This window comes from Marmota monax, unplaced genomic scaffold, assembly GCF_021218885.2.
Source record: "Marmota monax isolate L192 unplaced genomic scaffold, Marmota_monax_Labrador192_F-V1.1 WCK01_AAM20220418_F8-fsc00066, whole genome shotgun sequence".
Lineage (NCBI taxonomy): Eukaryota > Metazoa > Chordata > Mammalia > Rodentia > Sciuridae > Marmota > Marmota monax.
The window spans coordinates 3,764,606-3,782,530 of record NW_026692805.1 but is presented as its reverse complement, the minus strand read 5'-3'; the positions used below and the strand labels follow the sequence as shown (position 1 = coordinate 3,782,530).

The 17,925-nt window shown below is 39.4% G+C and overlaps 1 protein-coding gene across 10 annotated transcripts in view; it reads right to left on the bottom strand.

Moving 5' to 3' along the window:
• Positions 1–17,925, bottom strand: part of Svil (supervillin) — a 237,171-nt gene that overhangs the window by 168,207 nt on the left and 51,039 nt on the right. For all 10 annotated transcript variants that reach the window (XM_058580538.1, XM_058580541.1, XM_058580542.1 and 7 more), the window contains one exon: positions 8,511–8,603. The gene's annotated coding sequence lies outside the window, so the exon portion shown is untranslated. The remainder of the gene's footprint in view (positions 1–8,510; positions 8,604–17,925) is intronic.

The window sequence follows — 17,925 nt, the reverse complement described above, 5'->3', positions numbered from 1 at the left end:
GCAACCTTTTTCTTATGCTCTTTTAAAATCAAGAAATCAAAAGTGCCCTTTAGCACGGCCCTGTAGCAAAGATAACAGGTTGAAGTTCAAATGATTCCTTCCAGACAATCACTCTCTCCTGTGACTGGAAGTTGTTAGAAGTAAGTGTGAGCCCTAAACTTAGGGCATAGGACAGCTAAAACACAAACAACAACAAAACAGGGCTCTAAAATCTGGGCTTTTTCTAAGTCAGTGATTTCTTCATGGATAATAGTCTAACTTGTAATCAAGTAGTATGCACTCCCAATATCACTTTCTCATAATAAATAAAATTTAAAATTCTCTGTATGTATGCTCTAGAACAAATTAAAATGTTTCTTTCAGAATGTTTCAAAGAAAGTAATACTGGGAAATTCTTATTTTAAAACCTCCAATTCATGTTTTCTACATATATGATAAAACTATATCAAACTATAACCTCAAACATAGGAAAAACCCTTATACTGGGGGCCTTGAACCAAGGTTAGAGAAATAATGATATTCTCCTATTTTATGCCAACCCTATTGGGAAAAAAAAATTGGATTCATTGTTTTATCAGAGATCATCTATATTCTAGGTAAGATGGAAATTTTAGCTAATAACACTCAGATACAACACTTTAAAAATCTGACTCACCAAAATGTGTGTGTGCTTGCACATGGGTGTACACACACAACTTGTTAAAAACAAAGAAGAGGGCTGCAGATATAACTCAGTTAGTAAAGTGCTTGTCTCGCATGCACAAGGCCCTGGGTTCAATCCCTAGCACCACAAAAATAAATAAATAAATAAATAAATAAAAAATAAAAACAAAGAACAAACACTGCTCAGATTCATCCAAAATGAGCCCTTTCTGGTCATGTAACACTGTGATATTTGCTCAAAACACTTTGAATGGGCTTTACAGCCTATGAAGCAATTCTTTCCCAAGGAACATTTTCACAAGGGAAGGGGCAGATTGGATTGTTACTTGAAGGAACATATCTTAAAAAGTCATTTCCACATAGTCTAAATGAGTAAAGAAGCCTGGGGAAAGAATACACTAATAGAAATGGTAAGATCCATGTTCAATGTACTTTAGGGGTTTCTGAAAGCATGTTCCATGAGCATTTGTGTATGTGTGTGTTTGTGTGTGTGCATGTGTGAACTTGTGTGTGTGGTTTTCCTCCTCCTTGCTTCAGGAACTTCTACAGTCTCAGTGTCCAAACACTGGGTTCCAACAAGGTCTTGGGAGATATAGAAGAGCAAGGCAGTACCTCAGGACCTCGCTTCATAAATGCCTTCGCTGCAGGGAACAGCTTTACTCTTTAATCTGATTTCAAATGAAGAGTTTTCAACAAGTCTACCTAAACTTTGAAAAGGCACATATTAGTAAAAAACGCTTCTTTCAGTTTCCTCCTAGTCAAAACAACAAAACAGGGTGGGGCATAGCTTAGCATATGGGAAACTCTGGGTTCCATCCACAGCACAAAACAAAAAGAAAACAACAACAACAAAGAAAAAAATCAAACCCTCCAGAGAACAAAGCTCAGAATGGCTCTCTTCTGGGGACCCAGGCCTAGCAAGTCCTTCCTGCATGTCTTGACCCCCCCCCCCTGGCTCCCAGGGAAGAGACTGGCCTTCAAACCCTAACAGCATTTTTTTTTTGTACCAGGGATTGAAACCACGGGTGTTTAACTACTGAGCCACATCCCCAGCCCCACCTCCCCACCTGCCATTTTTTGTATTTTATTCAGAGACACGGTCTCATTGAGTTGCTTAGGGCCTCACTGAGTTGCTGAGGCTGGCTTTGAACTCTCGATCCTCCTGCCGCAGCCTCCCAAGCCACTGGGATAACCGGTGTGCACCACCACACCTGGCCCTATCAGCACTCTTGCTGGGTGTTTCAGCAGAGCAGGAAATGATCCTGAAGCAAGTTTTGTCATAACCAGACTCTGGTTAGGTAAAAAGTTTGAGAAACAGTTGCACACTTCACGTTCCCTTATCAGCCCACTCTGAACTCCAGTACTGAACTACTCTTACCAAGTCATGCACAACATCCGCCTGGGCAATTCCAGTGGATGCTTGTCTTCCTCTTACTGAACTCTCAGTAGAACCTGACTTTGTGAAGGACGGACGTTCCTTTTAAACAACCTGAGTTCAGTGACCATCCCCAACCCTCTTCTTCTGTTTCTTCTTCCACCTTCTCAGTTTTCTTTACAGCTCTCCTCAGTCCCACTTCATTCTGAGCCCCTCTCCTCCACACCCCTTCTGTTTTCATCCTTTCCTGTGGATTTACGTATCATCTACTTATCTCCAGTCTGGATTACTTCTCAGAGTCCCAGAATCACATCCAACTCTGTTTAGATACTTAACAGGCACCTTTTGCTTAACATGTCTAAACAGATCTGGAAGCTGACCCTCCACATAAAACAGAATAAACCCTCCTCCCCCATTCCTAATTCCTCTCTTGTCCTTACTCCCCCAAACTCATCTATTAAGTGCTGACATACCCATATATATTTCATATGCATATATGATTTTATATCATGACACTGCATTGACATAATTGTAATTCACATACCATATAATTCACCAAACTGTATATTAGTAAAAATTCAATGTTTTTAGTATATTCACAAAGCCAAGTGATCATTACCAAATCCATTTTAAAGATTTTCAACATTCCAAAAAGAAACCACAGATCCTTCTAATTTCCCACTATATACCCTTAGTTACAGGCACTCATTAATCTACTTTCTGTCTCTACAGATTTGCCTGGTCAGGAAATTTCATATATATAGAATCATACACTATCTATGTGTTCTTTTGGCTTCTTTGAATGTCATCATGTTGTACCATATATTAGTTCTGTATTCTGGCTAAACAATTTTAAATTTTACTTATTTATCTGGTCATCAGTTAATAGACATTTTGGTTATTTCCATTCTTTGGGTACTAAAAATAATGTCACAGTATAAACACTGGTGTTTTATTTTATTTTTTTTTTATTTTTTATTGTTGGTTGTTCAAAACATTACAAATTTCTTGATATATCATATTTCACACTTTGATTCAAGTGGGTTATGAACTCCCATTTTTACCCCATATACAGATTGCAGAATCACATCAGTTACACATCCATTGATTTACATATTGCCATACTAGTGTCTGTTGTGTTCTGCTGCCTTTCCTATCCTCTACTATCCCCCCTCCCATCCCCTCCCCTCCCCTCCCCTCTTCTCTCTCTACCCCCTCTACTGTCATTCATTTCTCCCCCTTGTATTATTTTTCCCTTTCCCCTCACTTCCTCTTGTATGTACTTTTGTATAACCCTGAGGGTCTCCTTCCATTTCCATGCAATTTCCCCTTCTCTCTCCCTTTCCCTCCCACCTCTCATCCCTGTTTAATGTTAATCTTCTTCTCCTGCTCTTCGTTCCTACTCTGTTCTTAGTTATTCTCCTTATATCAAAGAAGACATTTGGCATTTGTTTTTTAGGGATTGGCTAGCTTCACTTAGCATAATCTGCTCTAATGCCATCCATTTCCCTGCAAATTCTATGATTTTGTCATTTTTTAATGCAGAGTAATACTCCATTGTGTATAAATGCCACATTTTTTTTATCCATTCGTCTATTGAAGGGCATCTAGGTTGGTTCCACAGTCTTGCTATTGTGAATTGTGCTGCTATGAACATCGATGTAGCAGTGTCCCTGTAGCATGCTCTTTTTAGGTCTTTAGGGAATAGACCAAGAAGGGGAATAGCTGGGTCAAATGGTGGCTCCATTCCCAGCTTTCCAAGAAATCTCCATACTGCTTTCCAAATTGGCTGCACCAATTTGCAGTCCCTCCAGCAATGTACAAGTGTACCCTTTTCCCCACATCCTCGCCAGCACTTGTTGTTGTTTGACTTCATAATGGCTGCCAATCTTACTGGAGTGAGATGGTATCTTAGGGTGGTTTTGATTTGCATTTCTCTGACAGCTAGAGATGGTGAGCATTTTTTCATGTACTTGTTGATTGACTGTATGTCCTCCTCTGAGAAGTGTCTGTTCAGGTCCTTGGCCCATTTGTTGATTGGGTTGTTTGTTCTCTTATTGTCTAATTTTTTGAGTTCTTTGTATACTCTGGATATTAGGGCTCTATCTGAAGTGTGAGGAGTAAAGATTTGTTCCCAGGGTGTAGGCTCCCTATTTACCTCTCTTATTGTTTCTTTTGCTGAGAAAAAACTTTTTAGTTTGAGTAAGTCCCATTTGTTGATTCTAGTTATTAACTTTTGTGCTATGGGTGTCCTATTGAGGAATTTGGAGCCCGTCCCCACAGTATGTAGATCGTAGCCAACTTCTTCTTCTATCAGACGGCGTGTCTCTGATTTGCTATCAAGCTCCTTGATCCATTTTGAATTCACTTTTGTGCATGGTGAGAGAAAGGGATTCAGTTTCATTTTGTTGCATATGGATTTCCAGTTTTCCCAGCACCATTTGTTGAAGATGCTATCCTTCCTCCATTGCATGCTTTTAGCCCCTTTATCAAATATAAGATAGTTGTAGTTTTGTGGATTGGTTTCTGTGTCCTCTATTCTGTACCATTGGTCCACCCGCCTGTTTTGGTACCAACACTGGTGTTTTAGCATAAACATATATTAATATTTCTCGAGTGTGCGCCTTGGGATTTGTATACTAGATTATGAAAGGTAACATTATGTTAAACTCTTTGAGGAAGTGCCACACTGTTTTCCAAAGCAACCACATTAGAAATATTTTTCATTCCCATGAGCAATGTATGAGAGTTCCAGTTTATCTACATCCTCACTGACCTTCAGTTCAGCTGTATTTCATCATGGGTATAAGTGGTATCTGACTGTGGTCATGTTGCCTCCCCCTGATGGCTAATGATGTTGAGAACCTTCCCGTGTGCTGCTGCCATTCGCATATTTTCTCTGGAGAAATGTCTGTTCAGATCCTTTGCCTGTTTCTAATTGGTTTGTATTTTTATTACCAAGTCATAAGAAGAGGTCTTTATATATTCTAGATGTAGTCTTTTATCACAGATATGATTTAAAAACTGGTCTGTTGGGCTATCTTTTCACTTTATTGATACTGTCCCTTGATGAATAAAAGTCTAATTTTGATAAAGTTCAATTTATCTATTTTTCTTGTGGCATTGGTGTCTTATCTCAAAAACCATTGCCAATCCAAAGTCATTGAATTTATGTCTATTTTCTTCTAATTTATGCTGAAGTTTTCTACAACTTTTAAAGTTATAGCTTTTACTTGTAAGCCTTTGATCCATTCTGAGTTAGTTTTTTTTAATGTATGGTGAGGAATGGGTCAAACTTCATTCCTTTGCCTGTGGATATCTAGGTATCCCAGTATCATTTGTTGAAGGGATTATTCTTTTCCCATTGAATTGTTTTGGCACGTCTGTTGAAAATCAATTGACCATAAACATATGGACTTACTTCCAGATCCTCAATTCTATTCCATATATTTATATCCTCATCCTTATGCCATAACCACATCATCTTGATTACTGTAATTTTGTAGTTTTGAAATCAGAAAGTTGAATCTTCCTATTTCATTATTCTTTATCAAGACTCTTGTGGCAATTCTGGGTTCCTTGAATTTCCTTGAATTTCCATTGTCAATTTCTGCAAAGAGTCCATTTGAGGTTTTGATAGAGATTGCATTGTACGTGAAGACCAATTTAGGGAGTATTGCCACTTAAACAATATTAAGTCTGATTTTTTAGGTTTTTTAAAATTTCCACAATGTTTTGTAGGTTTTTGTTGCTGTCATCATTGTTGTTATTACTATTTTGTGGTGCTGGGAATTGAAACTAAGCCTTGTGCATATTAGGCAAGTATCCTACAACTGAGTTATATCCCAGCCCTTTTTAAAATTTTTCTTGTGAGACAGGGTCTCACTAAATTGCCCAGGCTGGCATCAAACTTGTGATCCTTCTGCTTCTCCTCTTGAATAGCTGGGATTATTGGTGTGCACCATTGCACTGGCAATGTTTTGTAATTTTAAGAGTATATGTTTTACATTTCTTTTATTAAATTTATTCTTAAGTATAAGCATTTTATGCTATTGTAAAATTATTCTCTTAATTTCATTTTAGATTATTAATTACAAGTGTACAGACATACAATTGATTTTTGTATATTGATCTTATATTCTGCACCCTTGGTGGATTTATTAGTTCTCATAATTTAGCAGATTCCTAACAATTTTCTATACATAAGATAATGCCATCTGCAAATAGAGATAGCTTTAGTTTTTCCTTTCTAATCTGGAAGTCTTTTATTTTATCTTTTTGTATAACTGACCTGGCTAAAACCTCTAGCACAGTGCATATTAGTATGCTAGTGTCATCAGTTTTGAGGAAGACTTTTGAGGTTCTCAAGGGAATAGTTCTCAACCAATAGGATGGATGGATGATGGGTGGACAGATGGATGGATGGATGGATGGATAGACAGACAGAAGATGGGTAATTTACTAGGAACATTGGCTCTCAGTTATTGCAGACTGACTCCCACAATAGGCTGTCTATAACCTGGAGAACCAGGTATGCACATAGCATGGTTCAGTCCAAGTTCAAAGGCCTCAGAACCAGGGAAGCCAGTGGTATAAACCTCAGTCCAAATTAGGTAGAAAGCCTGAGAATCCAAGGGACACTGGAGACCCTAGAATTCTAATGTACAAGGGCAGAAGAATAAAGGTGTCCCAGCTCCAGGAAAGAGACTAAATTAGCCTTTCCTTTCTCTTTTTGTCTATCTGGGCCCCTCCCAACTGCATAGTGTCTGCCCACACAAAGGGAAGGTTTTCCCCACGCTGTTTACTGACTCACACACCGTTCTTCTCCAGAAATACCCACACAGACATGCTCAGGAGAAATGCTTTACCAATTATATAGATATACCTTAATATGGTCAAGTTGACATCTAGACTTAATCATCACAAACACTAAATGGCAGTGATGAGAGTAGGCATCCCTGTCTTGTCCCTGATCTTAGCGGGGAAGCTTTCAGCCCCTCATCATTCAGTATGATATAGCCCTGAATCTTTTATAGGTGCCCTCTGCAGAATGAAGAAGTTTCCTTCTAGTCCTCATTCTTTTAGTGTTTATTGTTTGTTTTAATATGATGAAGTATTAGGTTTTTGTCAGGTACTTTCTTTGCATCGACATACACTTTTGTACTTGCTTTCCCCCTGGATGCTTTTCTTATACCTTCTGCATACTTTGCTATTTCTCACCTTTACAAGGTCTCTACTTTAGAGCATCCCAGATCATCTTATTCAAAAGTCTCCACCCACTGCCTTATCTTCCCCAGTCAGGTAACCATGGAACCTTCAAAGTCCTCAGCCATTATCATTATATGTACAAATTCTGATGACCCCTGTATAGAATCTAATATTTGCCAGCATATATGCATGATTTTAGTTCTCACAATAATAGGAACTATTTTCACTGCTCTTCAGATGAAGAGTTTGAAAAAGAGGTTGGGTGTCTACCCAGATTCATGCAGTTTACAAGTGCCACACTCAGGATTATAACCAGGACACCTAGTTCCAGAGACCATTCTCTCTGTCCCCCCCCCTTTTTTTTCCAATGGAAAGGATTGAATCCTGGGCCTTGCACATGCTAGGAAGGCTCCCTCTGTGACTGAGTTAAATCCTCAACCCTAAGACCATCCTCTTAAACTCTTGCTGTCGTATCTCTCAATAACTACTTTTACTAATTAACTTATTTACTTTCTATCCATAAGCATTGTTAATCTAATTTATTGCTGTATCCCTAGCATCTAACACCATACATGGCTTAGATTTTTAAAAAATTCATGAACAAATGGAACATTGGTTATGATAAAAGAATTCCACAGGACTATGGTGAGTACCACTGACCACACACATCATGTAGATTGGCCAGGCTCTTTATTTATGAGAAAGATCAATTACTTTAATGCAACATTTCCCAAATTCACTTGGGCACAGACCCATCTTTCATCACCTGCCCCCACTGAATTAATAGTATGGGGAGCTGTGTTTCATGGAACACACTTTGAGAAATACCACTACAGAGAAGCAGGTCAAATAGCACAGTTCCCAGAAGTATGTCTCTTCCCTTTTTCTACAGTTAGGTACTCCTATCTACAAAATCTAACTTGGAGTCCATGGAAGCACTTTCAAAGCCATAACTCAGTTCAGAAAGAACTGAGTATCAAGTTTCCCTTTTCTTTCCAGGAGTTTCTAAAGGGTACACTGGGATACATACAGGACCACTGAGGAAATGTTTTTTTTTTTTTTTCCAAGTATCATAATGGCTGAAAGGTTTGTGGGCCCACTGATCCTCACAGGGCAGCTTTCACTTTCTTGAAACTCTGGTTCATTGAATGTGATTCAGACAGGCCACTCCTCATGACATGGCTTAACCCAGTCTCAGAAGGCAGGCAAAACCGAAAAAGAGTTAACCACAACCCTTGGTTCAATTTCTTCCTCCAAGACGTACCTTAATGATGGTATTTAAATCATGGCTTCAGATGCAGATGGGCTTCAAAATCATTTCATCCCAGCTTTCCATGTCTTTATCTACTTGAACTCTCTGAAAAAAGGAGAAAGAAAAATATCTGCTTTGAAATCTAAGAAAGAAAACACCAATTCATATAACTGTATGTGTGAGCACAGCAGGATACTCTAATTAATTTGCTGTTTCTGAACAGCTTTCCCCCTTTCAATTTGTCTACCTCAGCCACTACAAATTATAGGCAGGGGTTAAAGAATCCTTTTAAACCTGATTTTGAAAGTACTCAATAAAAGAATACTTTTTCTCTTTCATCTTAAACTTGGTGAATACAGTCATTTCCATGGAATGGTTCTCCAAAGCTCTTATTCTTCTGTGGCGACTGAAATTCTATGTATTTAGTCAAAAGGCGAGAATTATCTTTGGTAAATATGAGTACTTTCTAAATTCAAATTTAGATGAGATCCAAATAATTGGCCTTGGGAAGAGAAGCCTTGTCATACATGGAGAACAGAGAAAACAGAAAAATGTGTTGGAAATCATCCTGGAGCTGGATGTGTACATCCAGAAGGAACTAAGGCTTGATTCCATAGAAAAGCAGCAGTTCAGGAGGCTGAGACAAGAGGATCGTGAGTTCAAAGCCAGCCTTAGCAATGGTGAGGCGCTAAGCAATGCAGTGAGACCCTGTCTCTAAATACCTGAGTTCAATCCCTGGTACCAAAAAAAAAAAAAAAAAAAGAGAGAGAGAGAGAGAGAAATAAAAGAAAAAGAGAGCTGCTTGGTAGAGTAGTGAGGGCACTAGAATAACCTGTCTAAGGCATCTACTTTGTTAGAATTTGGTCCACACCATTGATAATAGGCAGCAGCCATCTTCAAAGGCTGGGGAGGAAGGGAAAAACCCACCTACACTGGAATGTGCCAGAACAGAATGAATGCCAGTGTGCATTTCCCAGTGTGATTTGCCTAGTGAGATGTAACGTGTAAGAAGTGACTCACCCGGTACCAGTCATTTCTCACACTCAAAATAGCAAAGTGCCTATATGACATTCTGATGACCTAGCTGGGACAAGTACTACAGACAGCAAGGACCCAGCTCCAAGACCCCAGACTGCAGAGGAAAGCCCCTGGGTTCATTAGCTGGTTAGGAGTTAAAAGATAAGTGGCTTCTGGGAAATCTTTTATCTTCGGCTGCTGAAGTATTTCCTCCTCTCCCTTCCCATGTCTATTCAGCACTTCCTTGTATGACCTTTTGAAAATGTCAGGACAGAGTTCACAATTGACCACAGAAGGCCCTGAAGTGGACAGCAGCCAACGACACACCAGCATTGTGAGGGCCCAGACCTGGCAGCTCTTGTTCTCGGTTTTCATAAATATATTTGGGAAGCTTATTGTGAGAAGCCTGCTTTATCTGTTATGGCGAATGGGGCTCACCTCCAGAAGCTCAGGCCCAGAGGCAACTTATAAGGAAATCATCTTTGTGATGGGTGAGGGTGAATTTCCCATAAGGTAAAAAAATAAAATAAAATCACTACATGATGAAATTCAGACAGCCATTATTAACTCATTACTTTAAACCATAAAAATGGCTGCAGTACACACAAAATATTGTATATAATAGATGGTTCGTGGTTCCAAAAGAAAAAAAACGCTTTTCCCTCCCCCATAAATCTGTTTATTATATAAATTATTATATAAATTATATTATATTATATAAATCTGTTTATTTATTAAGTTTTGGAGCCTTGTGAACTGGGATAGACCAGTTTAAGCCTCTCGGTGCCCCTGGGCTCTTCCCTAGTATTCTAAACTGCAGAGGAATCTGGCTGCTTTGGAAAAGAAGACCCCCACACTGTGGCACTACAAGGAAAGGAAGAGGGAAATTATTTCAGAAAGGGAAATGTCCGAGACCCATGAAAAGCCAACAGGGAAGGGTAGGAGAGGAACCCAGGGTCAGGGGAGGAATTCTCATCCTTCCCTCTTCCCCAGAGCACCACTCACGTCCCAGACATCACGCTGTGTCTGGCCCACTTCCCTCAAGAGCCCTTGGAACAAAGGCTTTCAAACTTGGAGTGTGCAGAATCAACTGGGGCTCTAGAACTGCAGGGGACTTAGAAGAAATTCTACACTGGAGAATGTGAACCCAAAGACCAAGAAGAAGCAAGAAAGCTGGACACGAAACACTTAGTTGAAGGCATCTGACTTGCTCTAAGACAAAGGGAAGATCTTGGTGACTAAAATGATAAATATCAGAGTTTAGTGCGTGAACTGGAAAACAAAACTGTGAATCAGCTTTAATGCAGGCAGGATAATTTGGGGGAAAGAACAAGAACATAATTAGAAAAGAGTTCAAATTTAGTGGTAGATGCAATTGAAAAACTGTTCAAACTGGTTTAAAAAAAAAAAAGAAACTCCAGAAGAAAATGAGACACTGGGGAAAGAATAGCCAAGACGGTAAATGCAAAAGGAAGAGAGGTAGAAGAAAGCTCAAGGCCAGATGGAATGGCTTGTCCCATTTCTCTAGTGCTCTCTGACCTTGTCAATATGTACCCAAAACAATGACAAGACGAATTCTACACAAGACTAATTCCAGACCGATGACAAGACTAAGTCCAGACCAATTCTAGACCAATTCCTGACCAAGTGCATCAGGAGGGGAAAGGTGCTAGAGAAAGGTTTTAAGGTGAACATTTCAAAAGATTTCTTGGTTTGACACGAGGTGCCAGTGGGGTCGCCCACAGCATTTTCAACACATCTTATTCATTTACTATTGAACGACTACTGCTGCAAGTGACTCTAGCTCCGGAGTCTCGTTCCCTTCGAGTAGGCATCTAATGGAACCCCCATTACAGAGCTTAGGGATGAGGCTGCCAATGAGTCCCAACTTTTACCCTGGCTACGTTCTTCCATTCTTTTCTCCATATGCCTACACAAAGTAAAGAAAGTTCCTCCAGATAGTTTCACAGAGCCTTGGTACTTCCTCCCTACATTAACATGAATCTCAGGATGTCACTTAGGATTCAGCTCAGATACCTCCAGTTTCCAGGAGACCACCTCTCACTGCCCTGCTTCCCTTTCAGGGGCCTCTTTCTCTCCTGAATTCATACCAAACACTTGATTATAAACAAACTCTTTGGTTGAAGTGGACCTTTGTTGTCCTTGGGAGACTGGTTCCAGGATCCCCCAGTGAATCCAGAACTCATGGATGCTCAAGTCCCTTACATAGAACAGTACAGTCTTTGCATTAAACCTACATACATTCTTTTTTTTTCTGTTGTTTTATCTTCCATTTATTTATAGATTTTTAAATTAGTGCATTATAGATACACACAAAATTGAAATTCACCATGTTTTATTCATATATGTACATGAGAAAGTTTGGTTTGTTTCATTCTACTGTTCATCCCTCTTTTCGTCCTCCCTCCCTTTCCTATAATCCCTGCCTTTATTCCACAAATATCTCTGCTATTTTCATTGAATTCCCCTTTTCCAATATGTGGTCAAGTATTCACATAGGAGGGAAAACATGTGACCCTTGCCTTTTTGAGTGTGTCTTTTTTTTTAAAATTTGTTTTAATTAGTTACTCATGACAGCACAATGACCCTGACATATCATACATTTGAATCAGATGGGATATAATATCTCATTTTTCTGAGTATACAGGTTGCAGAATCACATTGGTCATGCAGTCACGCATATACACAGTAATAATAATGTCTGTTTCATTCTACTATCCTTCCTATCTCCCCAACCCCTCCCCTCCCCTCCCATCACTTCTCTCTACCTAATCTAGGGTAACGCTATTCTTTTTTTTTCCTCACATCTTCATACATGTATTTTGTATAATAATGTATAATAATAAGATCATGGCATTTGCAGGGAAATGGATGGCATTAGAGCAGATTATGCTAAGTGAAGTTAGCCAATCCCAAAAAAACAAATGCCGAATGTCTTCTCTGATATAAGGGGGGTGACTCAAAATGGGGAAGAGAGGAAGAGCATGGGAAGATTACCTCTACATAGGGAAGAGGTGTGGGAGGGAAAGGGAGGGAGAATGGGAATTGCATGATGGTGGAAGGAGACCCTCATTGTTATACATATATTCTTTTAAGCACTTTAAATCATTTCTAGATTACTCATAATACCTAGTACAAGGTGCTTGCTATGTAAATAGTTATTATGATGTATTGTTGAGAAAATAATGACAAGGAAAAGGTCTGTACACATTCAGTATAGATGCAATTCTTTTTTTTTTTTTTTTGAGTTTTTGGAATGCGTAAGTGGTTGACTCCAAGGATACAGAAGGCTGATTTATTCTCAACCATTCAGGGTTGGATTAGCCATAATAATAACAGCATAATCAGTATTATTTGAATATTTGTTAAAAAATAAATCAATAAAATGCCTCCAAAGCAACGTAACCATCTACATATTAGAAGGTCTCCAGTGGCTGGTACTACATAATAATGACCTACAGATATCACCATGTGTCTGTTAACAGCCTGGGGACTGGCCTGCTCCATCCCTCCTTGGATACATACTTAATATGTTGGTGCTCAGGACTTATCATTCTGTTAGCATTCATTCTAGGACCAATTAAGTTGATGGAAAAACTGTTAGTAAGTGATTGGATTGTCACGTGAAAGTTAAAAGCAAGGATCAAGGACAACAGCAGAAAGATGGTATGAGGAGAGAGAGGCAGCAGGGACAGAGAGGGGGAAGGACTGACTTCAAAACCACCAGGCCCACTGCTTTGTCTTTGAGTGGCAAGGACAGCTCTCAATGACACACTAAACATGCTGGGCTTCATCTTAATCTTGTGTGTGTGCATGCCCGTGCAAACGTGGGAAACAACAAAAAATAGAGCATTTTGAGAGTACTAGCCATTGGCCCAGTCTATTTGTTAAGTAATAATAGGAGGTTTCGCGATCCTGGACTTGTAAGATTTTTGCACACTAGGATTGTATGTACCTAACAGTGTGGATTTTCCTAAATACTGGATTTTTCACTAGGTCAATATTTGGTAGTTTTCACTCAAAAGGATATATTAAATTTGACTATGTCGATCTTTTTGCCTTCTTACCTTTCTTAATCAAGAGTACCTGTACTGTAATTGTATTTATTCCTCTGAAGTTAAACTGTGGGATTTTATAAGCAGGACTCCTATCTTGTGTTGAATGATTTTAGTATTTCATAGCCATGAGTCCAGTGATCCACAGATACCAACAAGGTACCAGTGAGCAGAGGGGCAGCTCATTCTCCCTGTGAGGGCTTCCAGCCACCGGCATGCCACTAGTCAAAATAGCAACTGACGTGGAGGACATGTGAAGGAGAGGGAGCTAAAATAAGCACCCCAGCCCTCCCTGTGAGGTCCAGACACTTCACACCCCTCTGTCCTTGGGGATATCGTCCTACAGGGACATGCTCCCCACTTTGTGGGCTTTCTGCTTATATTGGGTGCCCTTTCCACATAACCCATGACAACACAAGTTCCTAAAAGGAAATGTCAGGTTTGTACATTTTTAAATACGCTCCTGCAAAATCCTTCAACAATTAAAAAATATGGGCATTAATTCCAAATTATAAGTGAACAAATTTAACTTTCCATTAAATTCTCTCGTGTGCGTGTGTTGGCCCAAAAAACCTTTGGTGAGGATTGGAGGTATAGCTCAGAGGTAGGGGGCTTGTGAGCATGTGTGAGGCCCTGGGATCAATTTCCAGCATCAAAAAAAGAATAAAACAAAACAAACAAAACACACACACACAACTTCAGTGGCTCCTACTACTTGTGGAATAGCAACCACAAAATGATTAAACAAGTAGCAATGCTATGTAGAGATACATGTGCTTGTACATATGATTTGATATGTACAGAACCCAGTGATACAAATCACCTAGCATGTGCGGGGGGGCCCTGGGTTCAATCCTCAGCACCACATTATACTTTGTAATTAAACACACACACATGTTGTGTACTTAATGTGCTAAGTTGAAAAACAGAAGGGAATATTTCAACATCTTACAGTATGCCTCAAAGAACACTAAGACTTCCTCCAAGGGTCCTCAAATCCAGTATTTAGGAAAATATACCATGTGAGTATATTTTTACAGATGATCCTAGGAGCCTGTCTAGTGGTATCCACCACAGCTAACAGAGAGCTAAAAGGAGGTAAATTGTGGTCTTCCTACTGGACCAGCATGGGCTCAAAGCAACCACAGTATCTTGGGTCATCTTGGTCTCTTTCTGGACCTCTGAGAACCTTACAATCAATTTGTGCAATTGAGGGCAAATATATTCTCTTTTCTACTGGCTTCATTCATACACATTTTCACAAAAATAAGATTATGATGCTAGACCTTCCTCTTTTTTATCTATGTGGTCAACACATTTCAATTTAAAAGCCTATAGCATGTAAACCATGGTTGACATGAAAAATACCCAGTAGGGTCTCAAGGTCACCCTTGTATATACTCTGCCCATCAACCTCTGTTAATGAGGTAAGGAGGTAGGGGTGGGTCCAGGCTGAATGTAGTAGATGACCTTGCTCTCATCATTTAGGTAATATCTCCTGGGCACATGTTACCAAGGTGGATCTTCAAGTATGAGCAGCTTCTTTTTAATGTTAAAACTTTCTCAGACCCGTCCCTCTCTCCCTGCCACATGCCAGTGGTTGCACTTTTAATAAGACATTTACAATGTCAAAACCTTAAAATGAATTCAGTTACACACCTAACAATTTACACTTTATAAGTCATGGCCTTTAAGAGCATTTAAAGTAATTGTGCATTTGTGAGACATCATTTAGCCTGCAGAAAATGCTTAGAACAACATAAATTCCTTGACTCCCTTGTGAGTAAAATGCATATGAGTGAAGTCAGACTGTGCCATATTTGCACACATGGGCAGCCTAGTGCTGTCCCTGTGTGGGCACAGAAAGACTCTGCTTTTGGCTGCATGGATGCTCACTGATCCTCAGGATTCAGGAGCCCCAAAACACAAAGTCAACTTGACAAATGGTCACTATAGTATTATTCTCCTCTACACACACTTACCTATAGGGGATACACTTTAAGACCCCAGGTGAATGTCTGAAACTGCAGATAGTATTGAATTCTGTGTATTTGATAGCTCCAACATCAGAAGCTAAAAGGAGGGTAACATATAAGTGACTAACAGGAGGGTAGCATATATAGCATAGGTATGCTGGACAAAACGATGACTCAGCAAAGTGGAACTGTGTGAGGTTTTATCACCTCAGTACATCATACAATTTAAAACACAAAGAGTTTATTTCTGGAATTCTCCATTCAGTGTTTTTGGACCATGCTGGGCACAAGTAAGGAGACCATAGAAAATAAAATAATGAACAAGAGGGGACTACTTTATAAGGAGATGCCAAAAAAAGTTGCTAAGCAGTGCTAAAAGAAATGACTCTTGGGTAGAAACAGCAATAAAGAAACTCAGGAGAGAGAGAGACTGAGATAGATACAGAGATACAGATAGAGATAGAGAACACACACTACAATTATTGTGCCCAAACTTCCAACCCTGTGTAGTGACCAAAATATGGAATAAACGAGAATTGACGGAGGACAATGCACCTCAGAAATCACAGCTTCCTTCTGAGTCTCTTCAAGTTAAGAATAAGAAATGAAAACTAGGGCTGGGGCTGGGGTTCAGCGGTAGAGCGCTCACCTAGCATGTGCGGGGCCCTGGGTTCAATCCTCAGCACCACATCAAAATAAAATAAAGATATTGTGCCCATCTACAACTAAAACATAAAATATTTTTTAAAAAAAAGAAACAAAAACAGAACTGTTAACATGTAAAAAGAAGTAATCTGAGTCAACATATGTGAATATCAATGCACACTTCTGAGGCTACTCAGCCACTGGCCATTAGTCCAGGAAATGTCATAAAACTGGTTCTTACTGTCATCTGAGTTTGAATCATTCTTTGGACAGGTTCCTAGTACTTAGCAGCTGGAGAGTGTGATATACTCATGAAAAACACCCATCTTCAGAGTATTGGGGGGGGGGGGGTTAATAACAATAGCCACAGCCACAAATACTTATGGAGCAAGCAATACTTGCCAGGCACTATTCTAAGCAAGTATACATTTTAACAACAAATCACCACCACTAGATACAATTATCATCTCCCTTTGTACAGAAAAGGAAAGGCATAGAAACGCTGCCCAATATCTGGTAGGCAGCAAGTAGCAAAACTTGGCTCCAGAATTCTTAGTCTCACCTACAATGCTAGGCATCTCATTGATTAAAAAATAATGTAAAAGCCTTCAGAGATAAAAACCTTTTCATTTGACTCTATACACTTCATAGTATTTCTAAGATAAATCTATATACCTTTTCATAACCATAATCTTTCTGATTTCCCTGCTGGAGCAAAATGGACCATCACCATAAAAGCCCAAACACAGTTATACAGCCTAGACTCAGTGGTACTTTTCTGCTTGGGGAAAAGTAAGAGAAACCTCTCCTTAGATCTTGGAGTAGGGCTCAACCAAAACGTGCAGATGTCCATGAGCCTGGTACCCTTGTACCAAAGCCCCACCATGCATGGTGGTTACCCTTGAGCTTCAGTTTAATTTAATGTACCAAGCCCAAGTCAAACACATGTGCATGTAGCATCTACTGAGGACAAGGCACTACATTATGTTCAGAGAAGGAGAAATGAAACTCAGGAAATAGTGACGTTAAAAATCACTACTAAAATAAAAAGTAATTTGAAGATCTAAGTAGAAGGGATTGAAACACAAAATTGAGGGGAGGAAAAAGAAGAGACATATTCTGAGGTTTCTCTTCCAGGGATGAGTCCTGGAAGGTTAAATCACAGCTCATAGAACTCTCATACTTTGCAGGTAGGAATGCAAAATAGTAAAACCCCTTTGCAAAACAGTGTGGCAGATGATTCTTGTTTAAAAATAAAGTTAAAATATACTTAACATATTAACCAGCCACTCACCTCTAGATATTTACCCCATAAAAAATGAAAATTTGTTTCCATATTCCTGTATGTAAATGTATAAGGAGTTTTATTCATGATTCCCTAATAAAATGCAACAACTCCAAAGTCCTTTAACTGGTGAGTGGATAAACAAACTCTGTATCCACACAATGAAATACTAAACAGCAATACCTAATGTTAACATACGGCCAAATGGACGAATAGCACATGCATTATGCTAAGAGATAGACACCAAGCTTGAAAATCTATGAAGTGTATGATTCCATTTGTACAACATTCTGGAAAAGGCAAAACTATAAGGGCAGAAAAGAACAGTGGCTGCCAGGGGCTCAGGCTAAGTGGAGGGATTGATTGCCAAGGCCACAGGGAAATTTCTAGGATGATGGATACTCGTATCTTGATCACAGTGGTGTTAC